We start from the raw sequence: 23,043 nt of genomic DNA, 5'->3' as shown, positions 1-23,043 counted from the left end.
TATGGATGGTTTGAATATCAGGACAGAGTCCTTCAACTGAGCTTTGTATTCAAGAGGAACCTGATGCTGAGAGGAAAGCTCCAGGCTGATCTGCTTGTGGCAAACTGTGTTACTAAGCAGATGAGCTATTGCATTTTTTACCATTTGGAGCTCTTTCAGGGCATGTGGCTTCATTTTTAAGTATATTGAGTTGCAGGGATCAAGCATGAAGATTAAAAATATGTGGTTCACCATGGCCCAACAGGGAGGGGAGCAATCTACTGAGTAGATGGAATCATGGCTGTTTGGACATTGTGGAGCCCAAAAATACTCCAAAGCTGCAAATTGATGCAATGACCTGAAAGCAACTGTCCTCATGATGGGTATGTTGTAGAGGAAGTAAACTCTTTAGTGTTCTTCACTTGTTATAGAAACACAAGAATTGCCATACCTGATAAGATCAGTGAGCATCTGGTCTAGTACACTGTGTCCAACAGCAATAAGTACCAGAAATCCTGAAGTGGGCAGTTATGGAATAACTTGCTTGTAGGAGAAGAAACTTCCCCATTTCCTTTGGTTACACGAGAGTTTATATCCCTTCCAAACTTTTTTTTTTAATCCCAGTGTAACTTTTCCTAAGAGTTTCACTTCAATCTTGCCAGGAGTTTAGATTTACAAAGATCTTTCTCTAGCTGCTGATTTCAAATATGTTTTCAGAAAGCTGGAGATGGAACTGTTTGTTTGATGTAAAGAGGATGTAGAGCTAAGTGTCAACTGTGCTCTCATGGCACTTCAGTATGCATTATCTCATCTGCTCTCCCTGGTTGAATGATATGAAGAAGATTGAGTCTTGTGGGATTCCACTGCCAGGGGCTTTGGAGGCTGAGGAACAGGCTACAGCTCACAGCAATCCTGGCTTCAGTCTGAGATGAACGAATGAAGCCATTTCAGGGCATTTCTGTTTACTCTTGCAGATTTTTGGAGGTAGGACAAGAGTATTTGATTATCAACAGCTGCAGTGAATTACAGCAGGATGTACTCCCCTTGCCTATGGACAAGAGGACTTCATTCCCCAGACCTTCAAGTGCTGTCTCTGGACCATGCTTTGGCCTAAACTTTAGCTGAAAGGTTCCTAGAAGACTGACTGCTACTTGGAGACTGGCTTTTGCTAGCTTCTCAGCATGCTTAAACACTGAACAGTCATTTGTGAGATCATTAACAGTGAGTGATAGATTACAATGATTTTTGGACAGAAAAAAATGGGCAAGAAGAAACTGCACTGGAAAGAATCTGTCACCCACCCTGAAGCATACTATAGCATGACCAATACTAAGTCAGTAGCTGCATGGGATGGGGCACTTTAGCAGAAGAGCCTATAGGAGTCAGGGATTCTTCCTATTTCTTTTATTCCTTGGTTTATTGGCTGGATAAAGGTTTGTGTACGTTTTAGAGTTTGGCTGAGTCCAAGAGTTTTGGGGTGGATCATGATGATCATTCTCTTCTCATGACAGAGAGAATTCTTATTTCCTTCAGAAGTAGGAAGTGGTCTGACCAGGGCAGGGATGGTTCTTGCATTTATGTCCAATTTCAGCCTGAGGATCCAGTCCGAGGCTTGTGCATCTGGGGATTACCTGTAAGAAACCTAAGGTGGAGAGTTCAGGTAGGCAGTCTGGGGCTATCATATCAAACACAGCATCTTCATCTCCTAAAATGATGAGTCTTGTGCACTTCATCCACTGTGTCAGACAACATTTCTATCAAAACCACTCAAAAGCCTTTGGTGTCTGGGACTTTATGGATTAGCTGGATGTCCATCTTAACCTTATTTCTGCACTCACAGATTAAGTGGGTGCACTCAATGGATTTTGTTTTGAGTTAACTGTTCCTGCATTTGATCCTGGGAGTAGAACAGTTACTTCCTTCAGATTTGTCATACCTGCTCAGTGAGTTGTTTAAGATTACTATAACAGACATTTTAGAAGGAAAGCTTCAACATCTCTCTGACGTCATCCCACTGAGCTTCCATTGCCCTGGAATCTATCTTGAAGTGTTGATTCCCCATCTCAGTTATTTGATTTGGTGCCTTCACTTGGTGCATAAATTTTACTTCCTTCTTCTCTTTTGAATCTCACTTCAGTCAAATTCAGAAGAGAGAAGACCTCTGAGTATTGTATTGGGCATCTCTTCATGTTCAGGAGACACTAACCACAGCTTATTGGAGAGAATAGAGCACCTGAGATCTCCTGAATCTTCCAAATGATAGTCATCTAAGTCTAAACCATATCCCATCCTGGAGTGCTTCAAAAGGCTCTGCATCAAAGCACATGGCTACTGAGCTGAGATGCAGCCTTTAAAACTCTCCTGATGGAGAGCAAGATGCTTTGAGTCAAGAAGATGTCAAGGTTTGGGATATGTGCGTAGAATGTCCTTTGAACTTCAAGATCCAGAATCAGTGCAGGGCAGCAGCCCTTCAATATAGATATCCTGAAATCATAGAGACTAAGGTAGTTAGGGTCTTCTGAAATGTGGCCTAACTCCTTGCAGTCCTTCGGACATGAAGAAGCAGATGTATTTGCATCTGTAGCTTCTTTAGATAGATGTACCTCCTTATAGTCCCACAATGTTCTGTACTTCACATTGGTAGTTCTTGAACACTCAAAAGTTCCCAGAGTATTTATGAATTGTTGTAGGAAATGAGGCATGGACCAGTGAGACCTTATAGCCTTAAGCCCTGACATTGCATAGATGATTTCTTGGTGTTGTACACATCGGTGTTGTAAAGTTCCATCCTACCTTTCTTTGAAGTGACAGTGCCTAGAGCTGAATATCACATTTCACTAAATCTGCCTTTTTAAAACAGAAAAGTCTACAGAACCCAAACTTCCCAATGTATTTTCATGTGAGGGTAAGACATGCTCGTTTTATAACACTGAAGCTTTAACACAACAAATCCTAATGCCATTCAATTATCTTAACTGTTTTATTTTGGAAACTATATTAACTTCTCTAAAAGAGTAATTATATACCTGTAATTCAACTTCTCTGAATATAACATTTGACTGAATTCCTATTCATGCCTCTTTCTCCCATCACATGGTTTTCCAATGATTATATATATTCTCTGATGGTCTAATTCATATATATATGTGATGTCTGTTACAGTTAGAACTCTGAACTCTGCTTTCTGCTCATCAAGAAACTGAAAGGGAATGTTTTAGGGGAGCATGAGTCCCTGGCTGTTAGTATCAGAATGAATTTTGCTTTCCTGTGTCTCAGAGGGCACAAACTCTTTGAAAGCTGGTTGAGCTCTGGCTTGATTCATGTTAAGGAGCTGGGACCCAAGAGCAGGATGCTAGTCAAATGATACCTTCAGAGAAGCAGAATTACAGCTGAGTAACTCTCTTGTTTGTTTACTTTGTGCCTTTGATAACATTGTGTAATCAGTTTCAGTTTCCTCTTGCATGGGCAACTACTATGTTAGTGTCCTCTGTTTGTGAGGCTCTTTCACACAACAGAAGTAAAAAATACATGTTAAAAATTGCAAAATGTGATTATAAAACTAGAAAAATCACCAGAGGTACTTGGGGCATGTATGGTACCAGACTCCTTTACACTTATTGTTAAAAAAAACAGAGTCAAACTGACCCCCCACCCCCATACATACAACTGGTGCCATCAACTTTTAAACAGAACTCCCCATTGCAGTCATGGGACCTAATGAGTCCCCATCCATACACACAGGGGCTCCTTAACATGTGCATTGAAGGGAGTGGAGTCAGCTGCCTCCATAAATTGTCCCTTCTCCTTCCCTGGGACCCTGTGAAACCTGTTCCATGAATGTAGGATTCACACAGGAAGTAGGTGGAGAGAGATAGGCCTGATGGGAAAGCCCATTGTCCTCCACAGTTTTGCAGATTTTTCCCAGAAGAACCTGACAATATATATCTATATTTTTTTTACCATGGAGCTGCCCTGCCCTAGTCCTAGAGGCTGCTGCAGCCAAAGGGAGTCCCTAGTCACACAAATCCATGGAGCTATTCCGCCAAAGAATTGAGAGGCCATAGCTAGTGCAGAGGCACCGGGCTGCCCATCCACCCGGTTTAGGGCTAGCACCCAGACCCTGGCATATGGTGGAGTATTTGAGGAAGAACTGTGTGAATAGATGCTTCCAGACCAGCCACCTAAGTTTTTACCATGAAAGGGGATAGAAAGCCCCAGAAAGCCATCAGTTAAAAATAGCTGGGTTGTGGGGTCAGAGAGGAGGTGGCACATCCTTATTTTCTTACTCTCCCAGTCACACAACCAAAGACTTTAAAAAAAAGTTAACTTGTTAGACAGCTCACTTTTAAAACTCACCCATATATAATCTTTACAGTAGCATGGGCTTTCAGTGCAATTCAGGAAAGGGTAGCCCTTAGCGAACCTTAAACAGGCCCGCAGAGCATTCATTGACTGGGGGAGGGGGATTTACTTATGGAATGAAAAGATGTTGATACTGCATTTCAGTTTGTATGATGAATGTGAATTTATAATTTATGAATAGGAAACTGGCCTCCACAGAGCCTTAATCAGCACCAGCCTACTACTCAAATAAAACCACATGACAGTATTGGAGGGCGACTTGATTTTGAAAAATTGAGCGGGTGGTGCAAAGATCACCGCACAGCGACAGGGACGCGAGCAGGAGCCTGTCGCTGTAGACCAGGTAGTATTTTCACAAAAGACACGTTCATAGGCCCTATGGACTCTGCCCTGGCTCAAGCCACCGTTCCCTGCTGTTCGTACGTCCCTCTCGCTGTAAGGAGCCGCAGCTCTGGCAAGCTTTATGCTACTGGTGGATGGTGCCGTTAAGTCCCAGTGGAGTTGCGAAGGGGGCTTGTTTCCCCGGGACGTGGGATTTGGCTAGAAAGGGCGAGCCGAGGAAAGGCAGCGGCAGCGCGAGGGGCTCGTTGTACCCTGCGGGCTCCGTGGCATCCAGTCTCTCCGGAGGGGTTTCGCTTTGCCGCGGTCGAGAAGTTGGCGGCGGCGGCGGCGAGCAGCACTTTCCGGGACTCTGCCGTGGGTGGGTGTCTGGCTGGAAGACGCAAGCCTGGGCTGGGGAGCGAGGCAGCCGGGTGCGCGCTGGCAGCAAGGCGCAGCCCGGGGGTCCCGGAGGCGAGCCGGGGCGCGGGCTCTGCCGCTGGGGGTCAGTACGCGTGGCCGGCTTCAGCTCGGACCCTGCGACGGGGCTCGTGTCCCCGGCTGTACACACCTCCCCCTCGCTCCTCGTTCCCTCCCCGGCCGGCTGGGGCGCCCCCGCGGCTGGCTGCGTGGGGGAGCTGGGAGTGGGCTCCGGGTCCCCTGCGCCGGGGCAGCGCCTTAGCCCCCCGCCGCCGGCCAGCAGCTCCCGAGGAGCAGCAGGCCCGGCGCGGCGGGGGAGGAAGCCCTGGCGAGGCGCGGGGGAGAGGTTAGTGACCCCTCTCCCCCCCGAGCGGGGCTGGATTCTTGCATAAATTATGCCAGGCTTGGGTGGTGACGTGTAGGGCATGGGCGGGGCCTGCGGGCGCGCTCGCCCCCGGGGAGGGGGCGGTGTCGGGGGCGCGCCTTGTGGCGGCGGGAGGGGGGCGGTAGCAGCAGCAGCAGCGGCAGCCGCCTGGCTGGCTGGTTGGTGTCTCGCTCGGCTCCTGCGGACGCGCTCGGGAACTATCGGATTAAACTTGAATCGAGTGAAAATTACACAAAGGAGTGGAGAGGAGCCGGGACCCGGCGGAGAGCCCGACACGGCCCCAGACCCGCGCTGACCTCGGGCAGGGACCTCCTCCGCCCCCACCCCCCGCACTCCCGGCGCCAGGGAGCAACTCCGCCGGGCGTGCGAGCCCCGCCGCAGCCCCGGGCAGCGGCACCAACTCCGGAGCGTGTCCCCTCCTCCTCCCCGGCCCCTCGGCAGCGGGCAGCGAGGGAGCGAGCGGGGGACACCGAGCCCAGCCAGCCCTGCGCTGACCCGGTGAGTGACCCCGCGCGGCGGGCGGGCTGGGGGCCGGATTGGCGGGGGGGGGAGAGACCCGCGGCAGGTCCCTGCCCCCCTGGGAGCGGGGTGTCAGCGCCCCTCCCTCCGGGGCACCCCCGCGTGGGGCCGCGCGGTCTCGGCGGGGCGCTGCCCCACGGGCAAAGGGCTTTTTGTTGTGCGCCGGGGGGAGGGGGGCGGCCCGCCCGCTCCGCAAGTTTGGAGGGCGATGGAAACCGGGGAAAAGTTGGGTAAAACTGCGCGAGAGAGGGAGGGAGCGGCGAGGCGGGGGCCCGAGCCGCGGGGAGAGCGGCTCCCTCCGGGGAGCGCTGACCACGCTGTCTGCTCCCGGCGCCGGCAGCACAACAAGCGCTAACAAAGTGAGGGAGCCCCCCCGCCCCCACCCGCGGTCCCTGGGGCTCGGCGCGGGCACATGGAGCCCGGACGCGGGGGAGCCCCCCGGGGAGGCCGGGAGTGTGCGGGTGGGGGAACACGAGGTGCCGCCGGGGGTCTCTGCCCGGGAGGGGAGGGGGAGAGTCACACGCAGGGGACCGGGGGAGGGGAGGCCGGCAGGCGAGGGGGCTCCCGGCTGCTTCCAACAGCCGGAGAAGAAAGAGAAGGGGGTGGGGGAGAGACACTACCTAACGCGAGCTGGACTGGTGCTGGCGGCGCCTGCATAATAGAGACTTAACCCTGCGAACCAACTCGCCTCCCCTTCCTACCCCGGCCCCCTCCCCAGGCTGGGTCCGGAGCGGAGCGCTGGGTAGAGCGCACGCGAGCTGGGGCTGCTCCCCCTGAAATCAAGGCCATTTTGTGGGTGAGCGGAAAAGGTGGTTTGAGGCCAAGCGGTCAGGGAAGGAGGGGGGGGGGTTGTTTGTGTTTGATTCACACAGGGAAATGGGGCTGGCAGGCGATTCTCTCTGTCTCTCTCGTTCACCCTGCTCAGCTGAGGGCTGGGGTTGTTGCTGCGGCGGGGTTGGGTACTGAATGGGGGGCTGGTGGAAGTGGGAAGCGGACACTGGGGGGGGGGGCTGAAGGGGGGGTGGAGGGAAGGTTGTTGGTTAGACTCAGGGAGAAGGAGCTGCAGGCAATGAGCAGCCATCATTACGTTGCATTCATTTATCCTGATAGCATTACATAAGGGGACACCCTCTCACACTCTGGGGTACCCCCCGAGCTGCTGGTTCTGTTATTTTAGGGGCCCCTCGGTTCTGGGGAAGGGGGTCGCTTTCGTGCACATGCTGTAAATCGGACGAGTTTCTTTAGATCACTTTTACACTCCACTTACGCCTTGGTTTAAACTAGTTTTTAAAACGGACAATGGACAAAAGAAAAGTAGCAATGCACGGGGAGTTCCCTTTGAATTACTAAGAGATTGTTGGATACCCCCCACAACTCTCCACGTACTTGCTCCACTTTCTATCTTTGTTTTGGTTTGGGAAGGTACTGAATGTGCCTTCTCACTACGTTTAGGCTGGATTTTTCGTTTGTGAGAGCCTTTTCAGTTACTTGATCTCGTGTGGATTTTGGTTTGGGGAATATCAAAAAAAACACCTCAGGGCAATAAGTTTCTTTCTGTGTATATGTGAGCCTAGATTTTACTTTGATGAAAGTAAAATCTGAGTGATGTTTGTAGTAAAGGATGGCTTTCAGGGAACTGTTTGTCATTTTCTGTCCTGGTATATGGGACTAAGGGAGATACAAAGAAACAAGTTGAACAAAAATGTTTCTGTTCATTTCCTCACAGATCATCCATTCTAACGACGGCAAAAAAAATCTTAATGACTATGACCTTAGCAGCATGGGTAGCTGATTTATCCCAATTATAAATCCCGTTAGTTTGCAGTAATGTGTGAGTATCAATATATAATTCATATTAAAAGCATGACCAGTAATTATTTTTATAAAAGTTGAAATCCATTATTTTCCAGAGAGAATGCTGCATCTGTCGTTTGGAGTGTTTTTGTCTTGCTGTTGCACAACAGAGACTCTCCAGTCTTTAACCTAAAATGGCAGCTTTAATTTGACTGGGGCCCATTCATTGACAGTGATAATAAAAAGGCTGAAAGCTAAATGTAGCTGGATGGTTGGGGCACGTTGCAGGACTCTTTTGCATCACTAAGCACAGCAGAGAGAGGAACTTCTAGGCTCTGTAGTTTCTTCATCAAAAAGTTTTCAAGAAAATTTTCCTTTAAAAAATCATGTTGCTTTGTATAACACATGCTAAACAACCGGCTGGCTTAAGAACTTAACTGTGGTGAGACAGCTAGATAGGGGTTATTTTAGGAGAGAGAATTGCTCTGTTTAAACAATAGGAGAAAAATCGCAGTAGTTCCCTTCAAAATAACCTGCAGTACATTGGGAAATTAACCATTTGTTTCTGAGGTTTGTAACAGGTGATGGGAGCAATGTTGACATTCTTACCATTTATATCTCTAGCTGAGAGGATAAAGTGGGCATGTTACTTGTTTTCTTTTGATATTTATATGGCATTATAAAGGTGCTAGATAGATACTACGTAGTTTAACTTTTCTCAGTTAAATAATACCATATCTTCTTGGAGATGACAGTTACTTTCTCTGAGAACAACATTATTTGACGTTTCAAACACTAGTTTTGGAAAACAGAACAATCGTTTTACTTTTAGATAGAAATGGATAATGCCACAAACGTTCATAAAGTCTGTCCTGGTTTACACTTAACTTTATTTTAGCGGCTTATTTTTAGTTCCTTTAAACCTTACAAACACTTTAATTTAAAAAAGACATTTTCCCAGAGATACTTAGTTCTAAACTATATCCTTTATGATTGAATCCTTTAGTCAGTTAAACCTGCATTGCTATCAACTGGATAAACACACTTGACCAAGCTTCTCACTAGCTATTTAACACTGTAATGATATGCCTTTTTAATTTTTTAAAATTCAAATTAATTGGTTTAAACAATAGAAAAACTTGCTTACTCTTAATTTAGAACACACACACACACAAGTTTACTACCTGTCTAGCTATTAAACAAAGTTTTGATGAAAGTGAGTAAACATTTGGATAGGATATTAATCCTTTTATGAAATGTTAGTGTGTAGAGGAATGATATAACAGAAATGTTAATTTATAAAAAGATACTGAAATCAAAGTGTACACAAATAGCAGGCTAAACTTTATTATGGTTTTGGTGACGTCCATTGAAATACTTATTACTATGAATGTATGAAATTAGTTTTAAAATAGCACTGGAATGTGTATTTTTTCTCTCTACTGAATGTGCAAACTGTATAGTACAGCTATTTTATAAAATATTGAAGGGTTATATCAAATAGCACATACACTAACTTTTCCAAAGTAGATATTTTCAATCTAAAAGTTTAAATAAGGTTTACAACCTTGATCTATGATTATCATATATTAGAAATTATCTAAATACTTAATTTCACTTATGGTACATTACAAATATTTTTAGCTATTTCATATTAACTTCAGATATTTTCAAGCTAGCTGCCACCATGCTGGAATTTTGTATGGGCCAATTTTGATTTGACTGAAGATGTTACACCATTTTTATAAATATAAGGTGCCAAAAGTAAAGCTGTGTACAAGTACAAAGTAAGTCACTGCTAAGAAGGCCCTAAACTTCAGTTGTTCAATGGAAATGGTCTTGGCCCTAAAGACAGTCTAAAGTATATCTAAAGACGGTCTTAAGTATAAGGAGACGGTGTGGAAAAACAGATTTTATTTTTGTGCATCTGTAAAGGGAAAAAGCCTTAATAAGAAGGCATTACAAATAATAATTAGTATTTCAAGAGAACCTCGTAAATCTTTCATTGTGACTCTTTGGATTGGCATGACCATATTATATTGTCTGATACTGGCTATTTCTATCTAAATTCTGATATGACAAGTTGAAACAGTGTGTGTGAAGAGGGAAGAAGGGGCCTGAAAGATGGGGAAGGGGGGAAACAAACATGTAAGTGCCTTTAATTCTATTCCAAATCTTTAGCCTTCATTTCCTGTAGGTAGTATATCTGTCAATTAATTTCCAGATGGAAGGCTTTTAAAATCTGCTGAATGTTTGAATGGGTGAATTTAGTGCTCACAAATGAGGCTGTCTGGATCAAGTTGGGGCTGGTGGTGTGGAGCAGTTGCACAGCAGGTTTCCCCAATCTCTACAAACATACCTCATTCTTGTCTTGCAACCCCTCTCCTATGCCGTTTCTGTGGCTAGATTACCAATTGTTCTGGATTAGGGAATGGTTTAGTGATGCTCAGAGGCAATATGGATGAAACCGCATACTTTATACTCGTGTGGCTTAGGCCTTGCCTACAATATGAAAACGGTACTAAACTGATTTAGTTATGCTGGTAAAACTTTCTTATGTAGACGAGACTTTAATTTCCATTTTAATCTGTTCTCCAAAGAGGCAAAAGTCTGTTGCATTAATATGCTGCCACTACCTAGTTCCATCTGTGGCAGATTCCAACTTCTTCCTGAATGCATTCTCTTCCCTTATTTCCCAACCAATCATACTCCCATAAATAGGACACTTGCTATAAAGACTCTCCCTAATATAACTTATTTGAGCTAAGATTTAAGATTACTGTTGCTGGAATGCTACCAAAGTTAAGAAGAAGAAAACAATTTATTCTAAGGAGACCTAATCTGGTTTTAGGATCCTTTGTTGCAGAGAGATGGATAACTTGTTGCAGAGCAGCAGCTACAGGATATGTAACGTTATTTTTTTAGAACGCTTCTGGCAAGGTGCTAAAACTTGAATGAAGTTTTTGTTTTGTTTCCATACATATAATCTTACTTTCTGTCACTCTTTATTTTACCATGGATTTCTCAGAGTGAAAATACATCGATTGGTTACAAACTGAAATGCCTTTATTCTCCACTATTTTCTAAATAATTATTCTATTCAATAAGAAGCTTTCTGTCCCATAGAGAATACGTTCCAAGGGTCTCAATATGATGACAAAGCTCTTAAGGATGTTCTTAAGTACAGAAACTGATTAATTCCTACCTTCTAACCATGATCTTTTTGTTTTGTTTTTAAAGCTGTAAATATGCATCTAGAGAAAAATCAGGTAGGAGCTGATTATCCCTAAGCTTCTGACCTCTTTAATTTCATGCATACTGTTCCACAGCTGTTTCTGAACATAATGTTCATTCTTTTTCCTTCTCCAGGTTTATATCAAATAGTGTGCTTTTCTTAAAACTTGGAAACACAGACTGATGGCAGAGAAACTTTTAAGGATGCATCTTAATTTAAAAATGGGGAAAAATAAGCAAGACCACTCATTTAACAATAGGTCAGATTAGTGGTATCAGAACTCTCTGCTTTGAAAATTGATTGGCATTTGGGAGTATAGGTGCTGGAACTAGAGGTGCTGGGGGTGCACCATTCCCCCTGGCTTAAAGTGGATTCTGTTATATACAGACTTTACAGTTTGGTTCAATGGTTCTCAGCACCCTCACTATACAAATTGGTCCAGCATCCCTGTTTGGGAGCTGACCACAAGCCCCTTTTGTCATGAACTAGGGAGCACTTTGTGGTGTTGTGACCCCTGTAGTTATTTTGGGTGTGGGGTTGCCTGGCTTTGGAGGGAGCTGTATCTAACCTTCCTCTGACATAGAGACAGTTGCTGTAATGAGAGGGCCTTAAGGGGAATGGTGGGGAATAAATAACTTCAAGAATCAATTGTCTGAAAAAAGTCAGTGCAGCCAAAATGTCTGCCTTCTTCCTAATGGTTTGGTGAGGAAAATTAAGTTTCACCATATATAACCTTGATCCTAGTGGTTATTTTGTTCAGAGTTCATTGAAATATGGGCCCACTTCACTATGATTAAAAGTTGCCTTCCTGTGAATAACCAGTGGAGAAAGCAGTGCTGAATAACTTTTTAAAACCTTCTAGTCTGTAATATTGTTTACTTTTTAAGTTATACATTGTAAATAATAGTGATCTCATGATTTCAACAGGTATTTGTCCATTAAACCTTGCTCTAGTAGTCAAATTAGGTAATACATTGCCTTATATGCAATTTTTTTTTGTAGACAATTCAAACTCCATACTTTTTTTTTAAATATCTCATTTGGTATTTCACTCCTACTATTAAAACTAAATGTTTTATGAAGCAAAGTGTAGTAAACTTTGCTGTAGGTAGAAATTAGATCTCGTATCAGTTTTAACACAGCTGTCATTTTAAAATATACCTGTAATACCTCCTTTGTGTTTCTCTCAAGACTGAACCACTCCTCTTACATTTTCATTGAAAAGTCCTTTGTCAAACCTCCCAGTTTATGCTACTTTGTTTGCTTGATGGCATTGTTTTTTTGGCTAGGGTCAGATAATGAAGATTTGTTGCAAAAATAATCAAGCACCTCAATTCCTAATAATCTTTTTGTCCCTGAGATGTAAGGGAACTTCTGACTGGTGTAAACCAACGGTCTGATCCAAAGCCCACCAAAGTCAAAGTTTAGAACCCAAACTCTGACCCAAAGAGTGGAAGTGTGTTATCTCTAAAATGCCAGAATAGCTCAACTTGATCACTTTATATATTTCAGAAAGTTGCAGTCATAATTATTCATGCATTTTTGAATAGGAAAGTGTTTTCAATATTTTAGGGCTTTACAGGTTAAGCTTTATTTTGTGTTGTACATTTCATGAAAACTCTATCCTAGAATTCTTGAGAGTTAAAATAGTGGATTGGAGAAGTTAGTTAAGAGGTAGAGGCAAGGGGAAAATGTATGCAGGTGAGATTTTAAATAAGATAGAAATAATTATGTTGATACAGGAATGCTGTTCCATGTGATAGGAGGTATAAGGAAGAAGGTACTTGAACAGTTGATGTTTTTCTGGAGACTTACTAGAGCCTTCACTCCTCTAGCCTCCATGAGAGATAATAGAGACAAAGTAGATAAGGGACTGGAGTAAGTCCAAAGAGGATTTTAGTAAGGGGAGTTGAGCCCTAATCTTGAAATAGGGAGCTAGTGGATTTGCACAGGAATGGGGCTGACTTGTATGTGTTGAGGAGCCCGTAGGCATTCTTTGTAAGAGATAATGCAGGAAGTGGCATTCTGCAAATGCTGGAGCCTAAAGAACTGGGACTTGAGAAGGCCATGGAGAGGTTATGATGATCAGTGCAAAAAGGAAATAAAAGGATAAGAATTTCATCAGAGGTAGAGATGAGGCTGTGCAATACATGGGAGAGAATGCTACTCTAAACCTTCAAATCTCACTATCTCTGTGTTGAGAGGATGAGAATTCAAAGTCGGAATGCCTCCACTTTTCATTGTTTCAGCAAGTGGAAGATCAGAGCTGAGGGTAATTTGTCTCTCAAGGTGTTCTTTCTGACAAAGAGAGATTATTAATCCACCTATCTGATGGAAGCTGACACAAAACTACAAGTTTACTAGGTAGAGACTGGCAGAGAGAGGACAGAGAGGAGTCATTTTAAAGGTGATGAGGGGGTGGTTTAGTATGAGCATAAAGGTGAAAGTAAGATCATCGGGGAGAGATCTTGAATTGAAAACTATCAAATACTTATTAGAGACAGATTCAAAAGATGGTGGGGTGGGGGGGAGGCATAAGGGTAAGAGCTGTTCAGATATTGTGATGGGGTGTGGTGTAAAATCCTAGATAGATATGGTGAACTACTGGGCTCCAAGGACTGTGCTCTAGTTCAGTGCTACTCAAAGTGGTGGTCCGCGAACCATTGGCTGCTCATCTGCGCGCACATAAGAAAAAAAGATAGCTTGAGAAGCACTTCTCTAGTTTATAGTTCAGTATGTAGCACCCCTATCTTCCTGAAACCCCCAGACTTGCTTAGATAGGAGAGCATACCTGTTAAAGCTGAAAGTTAGAAGTGTGGAGATCTTGGAGAAATGACTCTAACTTTTGTATTCAGTGATATGTATTGCCTTATTTATGTATATGATAGCAAATATCCTGATAACCAGAACTAACAAAACTAGCATGGAACAAGCTTTAGGAGTGTAGGAAATGCTGTGCTCATAGCTGTCTCTGGAATCTTCCCTAAGTGGATATCTAGGTAAATCTGGTGGTTACCAGAGGCTCTGCCCCTAGTTTTTCCATATCCTGGAGTGATGAAGAATTGCTAGCCCCTGGTGCAGGCTGCTTCTTGTCCTGGGTTAGAAGGAGGGTATCTGCTTTCTGTCATGAGCTGGGAGATAATTTGGCTATGCTGCTAAGATGGCTGTTTGGGGTTGCTCTTTGCCCCTTACCCCCTGGTTGGGGGAACTCTGGCCCTGGCTGCTGATTCTTGGTTACTGCTCACCGGCTCCTCTATGTCTACAGTCCAGATCCTGCCTCAAGCAGCCCTGATGGCAGAGATTGAGCCTTAAAGTTTCTCATCAGCTCTCTAAATCACTTGATTTAAGCTCCTAAGCAGGACCAATTTAGAAAGCGACTAGAAACAGGAGCACCTTGCTGGTGCGGGAGACTTAACAAGTCTGGGAGAGGTGTGCTGGATAACTCCACTCTTTCATGTTAGCTTCTCTTAAGAGGCTGCTAAATTTTGAGCTCACCTGGCTACTAGAGGAAGCGGGCAGAGTTGTTTTCTCCTCTGTTAGGTTCAGCCTTCCTGTCTTAGTCTGGGAGACAGATAAGCAGACTTCTTTTAGTTTCTTCTTGCCTTCCTCCATTTCTTGATTTCCACAGGGCTATACCTTTTTACTTCTCTATAGAAAAGTCACAGTTACAGGATTCTTAAGTTCTTCTGCTTCCTCAGAAGGGGAAGTGATGATATTTTAAAAGAAATTCATGTGTTTCATACTGCTGCTGCTAGAGCTCTACTTGACAAGAAAAGTGTAGTAACTCCTCTTCCTTCCCCTCCCCCTCAAAAAAACTGTTACCTAGAAAAAAAGAGGATAAAGATTTGAATGTTGTGGTATTTCATACAGAAAGAGTCTTGTCAGAGAAGTGGAACTGCCATTGGAAAGAATGGTTTGTTAAATAGAAGCAGAACTATAACAGCATCACCCCTAGTTTGAGGGAGCAGGATTGTCCTGGAGTCATGTGTTGATGGCGCTGCATTGAGGCTAAAGAGATAAGAGGAAAAGTCAAACCTGGAAAAAATGTATTTTATGGTGGCTTTTTTTATTGGAAACCTGCTAAAGTGACTGAATATTGAGAAGACTATTTTTCAAGAAATAGAAAAGAAAATAGACTAGAGAGAGACTGTTGTTCAGTGTTGAGAGAATTTTTTAGAAAGGTTGGGTACTGGAGGAATGTTGGGTAAAGTACTAGATTAGATCTATGGTCTGAGAAGAATTTTTATGTGAAAAAGATTGTTAGGTTTCACAGATCAGAAAAGCCACTTGTCTGTGCTCGGTGCTTAAGGTTGAATAGTGGAAATGGACATAGAGTTTTTGGACAGGGTGCGTTTCCTTGATGCAGACACTAAACAAATAGAGAGAAAGCATGCCTTGAACTTCAGCAGAGTGAATATGAAGTCAAGGGTTCTTGCAGCTCAGCTGCCCATTTTGCTACTGTAAAGAGTCCAGTTCTGCAGTGGGAGTGATATGTTTGATACATGTTCACTTCTCGTTTCGCAAGTGAAATGGCATATCTACAGTAGGCAGTCTTTCACAAAGTTCAGGAAAAAGGCTAATGTAGTGCCAATCTTTAAAAAAGGGAAGAAGGAGGATCCTGGGAACTACAGGCCGGTCAGCCTCACCTCAGTCCCTGGAAAAATCATGGAGCAGGTCCTCAAAGAATCAATCCTGAAGCACTTACATGAGAGGAAAGTGATCAGGAACAGTCAGCATGGATTCACCAAGGGAAGGTCATGCCTGACTAATCTAATCGCCTTTTATGATGAGATTACTGGTTCTGTGGATGAAGGGAAAGCAGTGGATGTATTGTTTCTTGACTTTAGCAAAGCTTTTGACACGGTCTCCCACAGTATTCTTGTCAGCAAGTTAAAGAAGTATGGGCTGGATGAATGCACTATAAGGTGGGTAGAAAGCTGGCTAGATTGTCGGGCTCAACGGGTAGTGATAAATGGCTCCATGTCTAGTTGGCAGCCGGTGTCAAGTGGAGTGCCCCAGGGGTCGGTCCTGGGGCCGGTTTTGTTCAATATCTTCATAAATGATCTGGAGGATGGTGTGGATTGCACTCTCAGCAAATTTGCAGATGATACTAAACTGGGAGGAGTGGTAGATACGCTGGAGGGGAGGGATAGGATACAGAAGGACCTAGACAAATTGGAGGATTGGGCCAAAAGAAATCTGATGAGGTTCAATAAGGATAAGTGCAGGGTCCTGCACTTAGGATGGAAGAATCCAATGCACCGCTACAGACTAGGGACCGAATGGCTAGGCAGCAGTTCTGCGGAAAAGGACCTAGGGGTGACAGTGGACGAGAAGCTGGATATGAGTCAACAGTGTGCCCTTGTTGCCAAGAAGGCCAATGGCATTTTGGGATGTATAAGTAGGGGCATAGCCAGCAGATCGAGGGATGTGATCGTTCCCCTCTATTCGACACTGGTGAGGCCTCATCTGGAGTACTGTGTCCAGTTTTGGGCCCCACACTACAAGAAGGATGTGGATAAATTGGAGAGAGTCCAGCGAAGGGCAACAAAAATGATTAGGGGTCTAGAGCACATGACTTATGAGGAGAGGCTGAGGGAGCTGGGATTGTTTAGTCTGCAGAAGAGAAGAATGAGGGGGGATTTGATAGCTGCTTTCAACTACCTGAAAGGGGGTTCCAAAGAGGATGGCTCTAGACTGTTCTCAATGGTAGCAGATGACAGAACGAGGAGTAATGGTCTCAAGTTGCAATGGGGGAGGTTTAGATTGGATATTAGGAAAAACTTTTTCACTAAGAGGGTGGTGAAACACTGGAATGCGTTACCTAGGGAGGTGGTAGAATCTCCTTCCTTAGAGGTTTTTAAGGTCAGGCTTGACAAAGCCCTGGCTGGGATGATTTAACTGGGAATTGGTCCTGCTTCGAGCAGGGGGTTGGACTAGATGACCTTCTGGGGTCCCTTCCAACCCTGATATTCTATGATTCTATGAAATCTATCCACTGAGGGGAGGGGGGAAAAAGCACTGGTCTGGAAACCTAAGAAACTAGAGATTTAGGTCAAACTCTTACTGGGATAGGGAAACGTAACTTGCCATTTGTGGGCTTGCTGTCTGTCTCCAAATACTTTCCTTGGGGTTTTTGGAGAGCATGGATGTCATCCTCTTGTAATATATTTAATAGTGGTGATGGCTTCAAAAGAGAACTCTTTGCTTCTTGTGTTAAGGAAAAATTGGCAAGATTGCTGATCAGGAACATGGGTTTTTATAATCTTAATGATAAAGCCTTTTGTGAAATTTATGGTCCTTTAAGCTGTTGCCTTTATAGTTACGGTAGCTAATTTGGTTGTAATTTTTTTGTTCATTGCCAAGTTTTTCATTTAGTGTGAAAATTGTAGCAGTTTTTTCTGTTTAATTGCATTATCTTCTACTTCTAGTTAACTTTGTCTTAAGGCTTTTCTTAATCTGACATCTATTGCAAAAACTTCTCATACACTAGGAAATCTGAGTGCCTAAACCAGGGGTAGGCAACCTATGGCATGCATGCTAAAGGTGGCATGCGAGCTGATTTTCACTGGCACTCTCACTGCCCGGATCCTGGCCACCGGTCCAGGGGGCTCTGCATTTTAATTTAAATGAAACTGTTTAAAAATTTTTAAAACCTTATTTACTTTACATTCAACAATAGTTTAGTTATATATTATAGACTTATAGAAAGAGACCTTCTAAAAATGTTAACATGTATTACTGGTACGCGAAACCTTAAATTAGAGTGAATAAATGAAGACTTGGCACACCACTTCTGAAAGGTTGCCAACCCCTGTCCTAAACTATAGACATGTCATACATAGTGTATTCTGTCTTTTACTATAGTAAATAGTTCTGTAGCTTTCAATACAGTTATATGAACATCAGTACATGCATTAGGCAGGGATGCTATTGGTGGGATCAGAATCTGTTTCCTGAGCTTTGCAGTTGAGTGTATTGTCATTGAGTTAGAAGAGTAATCTTAGCTCAAGACCGCATATATTTTATTTTTTTAAACCATAATTGGTTGCAGTTAGTGAGGATATGAGTGCTCTAAAGGCACTTTAATATCAAGTTAGACTTCAGTTGTGTTGTTTTTAAGATGGTGTGTGAAGACAAAATTCATCTCTTTTTGGATAGAGGGATGAGAAACCTGAAGATTTAATCATGTGTAAAATGCCTTGCCTAAGCTGATATACTTCTTCATTACCTCTTCACAAAAAAGATGCTTCTATTATCTCACTGGTCCTTTCCTTGCAGTTCCTATTTTGGCAAACCTCAAGTCCTCAGTTGGACTTCTCAAGTCTGTGAGTCAACCTGAATATCACAAACTTTATCAAATTAGCAATCACTTACAATGGTGTCAATTATTCACACCTGTAAATTTGCCCAATGAATGAGACTAATGAAAAAATAAAATGAGTGTATCTAGGAATAATTTGTATCCTATGAAACTTCTCAGCATGGTCTCATCAGATGTTTATTGCTATTATACTGACTCGGGCTATTTTCCAGTGCAAGTCTAAAGCTTTATATTATTGAAGTAAACAAATGTAATACAACTCGCATCATATCAAACATTCCTTAGGTTAAAAAGGGTGGGGAAATCATGAAATGATATTGGATGAAGTAAAATATCAGTGAGAGTAACTGAGTAGTTTTAATATTATGCTGTCACTGTTCTCCAGAGTAATAGAAATTGACAGTTATACTTAAACACATTTATACTTCACTCAAGGAAGGGATGAACATCTTATATAAATTACTTAGAGGAATTTTTGTGCTGTGTGTCTTACACAGAATGCTTCTATAGTTTTGATGTAATTTTCAAGACTATTCTAAAGGGCTAGGTTCTTCAAATGACAAGCAGCTGTTTTGTGTAGATATGCAAATTGATTACAGTGTTATGGACAGACACTTCTCAGTTAGGATTAAGCCCTAGTTTTCCATTAAAAGTCCACTTGGTCTTTCCCTCCTCCTTTGTTTTCAAAACCAAAGCTTATGTCTGTGCACTTATGGTAGAGTAGAAATCTTCTGGAAAGCTTGAGGCAAAGTAGACAAGGTGTATTTGAGATGAGTTCTTAATGAGGTTTTTAACTCCTGATTAGTTTTCTGTTTGCAATGTTGTGATAGCCATGAAGACCTGAAGAAGAGCTCTGTGGAGCTTGAAAGCTTGTTTCTTTCACCAACAGAAGTTGGTCCAATAAAAGATAAAGCTAACATTTTTGGCTTGTCATATCTCCAATGACTGGAAGTTGAAGTTACAAGCTTCTGTTGTTACTCTCAGTGAGGACTGGTGGCTTTAATTGTATTCAGAGTGAACACTTTAGCTGTGTTTGCTTTAATGGGCTTTGGGAGCCCCAAAGCCTGACTGTAAAACATCCAGCACTGGGACCAGATCTAGTCTGGGATGCATTTGTGGCGTGCATGGCAAGCTCAGATTCAGGTATAAAATAAAAAGAAAACTCCTAGCCATTCTCCTAGTGTAGATAAGCTTCCAAGTGTAAATCAATGCAGTGGTGATGTCTTGAGTCTGCACTGAGCCTGAAACAATGACTCAGGTATGAACAACTCTGCTCTCCAGTAATTTTTAATGTAGATTAACTATTTAATGGATGAAAGGAGGAAGCTGGTGGGAGTGAAGCTCCTGGGGATGGAAATTGCTGCAAGAAGTGCTGAGGAAGGAACAGAGGACACAAAGACAAGGAAGAGGGAGAGAGACAAACAGGAAAAATAGCAGTGAGGATATTTTTCCTTTGCACAATGCCGAATGTGACAAGGCAATGAACAAATAAAAAACAAAAGCTTGAGCTACTATGTAAAGACCATATACTACCCTTGAACTTTGTGTAAAACTTTAATTTGACCAAAGCTAGCTCAGGTATGTCTGTACATACTGCAATCACACCTCCCAGTTACAGTCTAGACCGGGGTGGGCAAACTTTTTGGTCCAAGGGCCACATCTGGGTATGCAAATGGTATAGTGGGCCATGAATGCTCACGAAATTGGGGGTTGGGATGTGGGTGGGGGTGCAGGCCAGAAATGAGGAGTTCACAATGCGGGAGGGGGCGGGGGGGGGGTGAGGGGTCCAGCTGGGGATATGGGCTCTTGGGGGGGGGGTGAGGGGTTGGGGGTGCAGGAGGGTACTCTGGACTGGGACTGAGGGGTTCAGAGCGTGGGATTGGTGCTGGGGCACGTGAGGGGGTCAGGTGTGCAGGCTCCTGGCAGCACTTACCTCAAGCAGCTCCCATAAGCAGCGGCATGTCCCCCCTCCGGCTCCTACGTGGCGGCGCAGCCAGGATGCTCTGCATGCTGCCCTGTCCGCAGGCGTCGCCCCTGCAGCTCCCGTTGTCCTCAGTTCCTGGCCAATGGGAGCTGTGGGGGCAGTGCTTGGGGCGGAGGCATCGTGTGGAGCTCCCTGGCTGCCCCTAGGCGTAGGAGCCAGAGGGTGAAATGCCGCTGCTTCAGGGAGCCGTGCGGAGCCATGGCACGCACGGAGCGGGCTAAGCTCCCAACCCTGCTCCCCGGCTGGAGCACTGGAGTGGGGCAAGCCCCAGACCCCGCTCCTTGGCGGGAGCTCAAATGTCTGAAGGGCCAGATCCAGCCCCCGGGCCATAGTTTGCCCATCCCTGGTCTAGACATACCCTATGCGACCAATATTTGGTCAGTCTTTATAAGTTTACTGAGAGACTAATTAGTTTTGTCTAGTGGACTGAACAGATACATGCAGGAACCTGTGAGTTTTATTCTAAACTGGTTTCCTAAGTTCATAATGGTATTTTCACGTCTGCTACAATGGGGTTAATAAGCCTTAGCATTTACGTAGCACATTTCATCAAATGATCTTAGTGTTTTATACATTTTAATTGTCTTATTGCTGCTTTCTAGAAAAGTATGTTGGTGTCATCATTGGGAGCAGAATTAGTTTAATGCTGAGCACTTTGAGTATCCCACCATAAGTATTTAAGTATTACACCTACCCTTTAACCCCTTTTTAAAAATTTCTGAAATTGCAGAAATTAGTATTTTTTGTGTTTATATCTTTGTCCGGGGAAGACACCTAAACATAGGAAACTAGCTATAGAGGGGAAGTGGTGAAACGTAATATACACGAAATGCTGTCAAATATACATGAAATGCAGTTTTATAGTTTAGGTTGCCTAACACTTTCCATTACAAGCCCCTGTTTTCAGTTGCTTATAATTTTGCCTAACTTTGACCATTTTGACTGAAATTTTCCATGCTTGGTCACTGCTTCAGGCTGAATATTTTAAGAAAAATCTAAGCAAATTATGACATAGCCACTTCTGAGATTAAGGCTAGGGGAAAATATGTATTTTGCCAGTGTTTTTAAAAAATACTTTCTTTGAAGAGCTTTACTGCTTCATTTAAAGTAGGATTTGTAATTTGTCAGGGATGTGCTCATGGGGTGAGAGATGCATTTTACTATCTTGAAAATCCATAGAAATTTGGCCAATGTATAAGCCTCTGAAAATCACCATTTATGCATGCTTATTCGAGGTTTGCTGCAGCTCTGAACCTTCCGTCTGCACTGAGCATATTCCCTAGCCTTAGTGTGAGCTATTGTTGATATGCAAAAGCAGTCACCTCTCTTTTTTTAAGGGAAGGAATGTTGGACTGAAAGCCTGGAGGGAGGCAGAGTTTTAATTTCAGTTCTTACACTTGTATGTATTCTATATATTTCACAGTTGTTGAGCAAGGGTTCTTGCCCCTAATTTAGGAGGCAGGCAAGTATCATAACCTCATCTGTAAAATGGGAGTAAACTGAGATTGCACAAGATCACATCGGAGCTGAAGTTGGGTCTGCCATATTAGACAGCTCTAAGTCTCATCTGCAGTCATGCTGCCTTTCAGAATGGATATGCCAGATTTATTAGGTTCTGGTGTCAGTAATCATTAGATTATGCTGCCTTGCAGAGCAAGGCATAAAGCCTAGAAATTCCTATTCCTAACACTCCATTATTGTCTAGAAAATAATTTTACAAGCAACTGGCATAGTTTGTATCCTACCCCTCATTAGTGGCTGGTTCAGAGAGTTAACTGACTGCTACTGGTGAAGCTGCTACTTCAGCTTAAGTGCTAGATGTCTCTGCTGTGGACCTAAAGGTCTTGATCTCAAACCCTCCTGAGGACCCTTGTGAAGTTCAATAATGATTCCAGATAAAATTTGTTAACTTCATTTTTTTGTCCAATACTGATTAAAGAATGTCATACTTGTAAATTCAAGCACTCGGGTCATGTCTACACTACAAAATTGTCAACCTAAGTTCTGTCAATCTACAGCCACTGCAGTAATTGTCAGTTTTACATGTCCATACTATGCTCCTTGTGTCAGCGGTGCACGAACTTACCAGGAGCGCTTGCACTGGATGTAAGTGTCGGTGTGGGGCATTGTGGGATGTCTTCTGAAAGACAGCAACAGTCGATGTAAGCAACGCAGTATCTACCCAGACACTGCGTCTACTTAAGTGCTACACCTCTCACGGAGGTGGAGTTAAGTCGGTGTTGTGGGCAAGTTACATCGGTAGGAGCTACATTTTAGTGTAGATGCTTACAGAGTTAGGTAGTGTAGACCAGGCCTCAGAAATAAGGAAATGCCAAATGCCGTTCCACTTTAATTCTGCCCACTTGTGCGTATGCTTGGTAGAGCTGAATGACCATTGCCTCATTCAGTGCTCAGTATGTACAATGAATCTGATGGAGGGCTGAAAGAATAGAGGATTCTCTCCTGTGTTTAAGGCACTGGGTGAGGAATCAACAGAGCTGGGTTCTATTTCTGGCTTTGCTACTGTTTTATATGCAATGTCTGATAAAACTGTCCAAATGCACACATACTCAAGGGGGCCGATTCAAAGTTGCATGGGCTACCTTAACTCTTGCATTTCCTAACTTTTGAGTGCTTATCTTATTTAACCTTAATATTCTTTACTATAGTAATCTTAAGTATTGCTTGTAAGAATAGTAGGTAAAACATTTTCAGACTGACTT

At 43.6% G+C, this 23,043-nt stretch overlaps 1 protein-coding gene across 3 annotated transcripts in view; it reads left to right on the top strand.

The window, feature by feature from the left end:
* Positions 1-5,782: 5,782 nt before the first annotated feature.
* The window catches only part of CHD7 (chromodomain helicase DNA binding protein 7), a 185,106-nt gene continuing 167,845 nt past the window's right edge, over positions 5,783-23,043 (top strand). For 2 of the 3 annotated variants that reach the window (XM_074944334.1, XM_074944332.1), the window contains exon 1: positions 5,783-5,962. The gene's annotated coding sequence lies outside the window, so the exon portion shown is untranslated. Of the gene's footprint in view, positions 5,963-7,714; positions 7,815-23,043 lie in introns of those variants that run through there. The other variant, XM_074944333.1, reaches the window with a different exon arrangement.

This window comes from Natator depressus, chromosome 2, assembly GCF_965152275.1.
Source record: "Natator depressus isolate rNatDep1 chromosome 2, rNatDep2.hap1, whole genome shotgun sequence".
Taxonomy (NCBI): domain Eukaryota; kingdom Metazoa; phylum Chordata; order Testudines; family Cheloniidae; genus Natator; species Natator depressus.
This window is presented reverse-complemented; position numbering and strand designations above follow the sequence as displayed.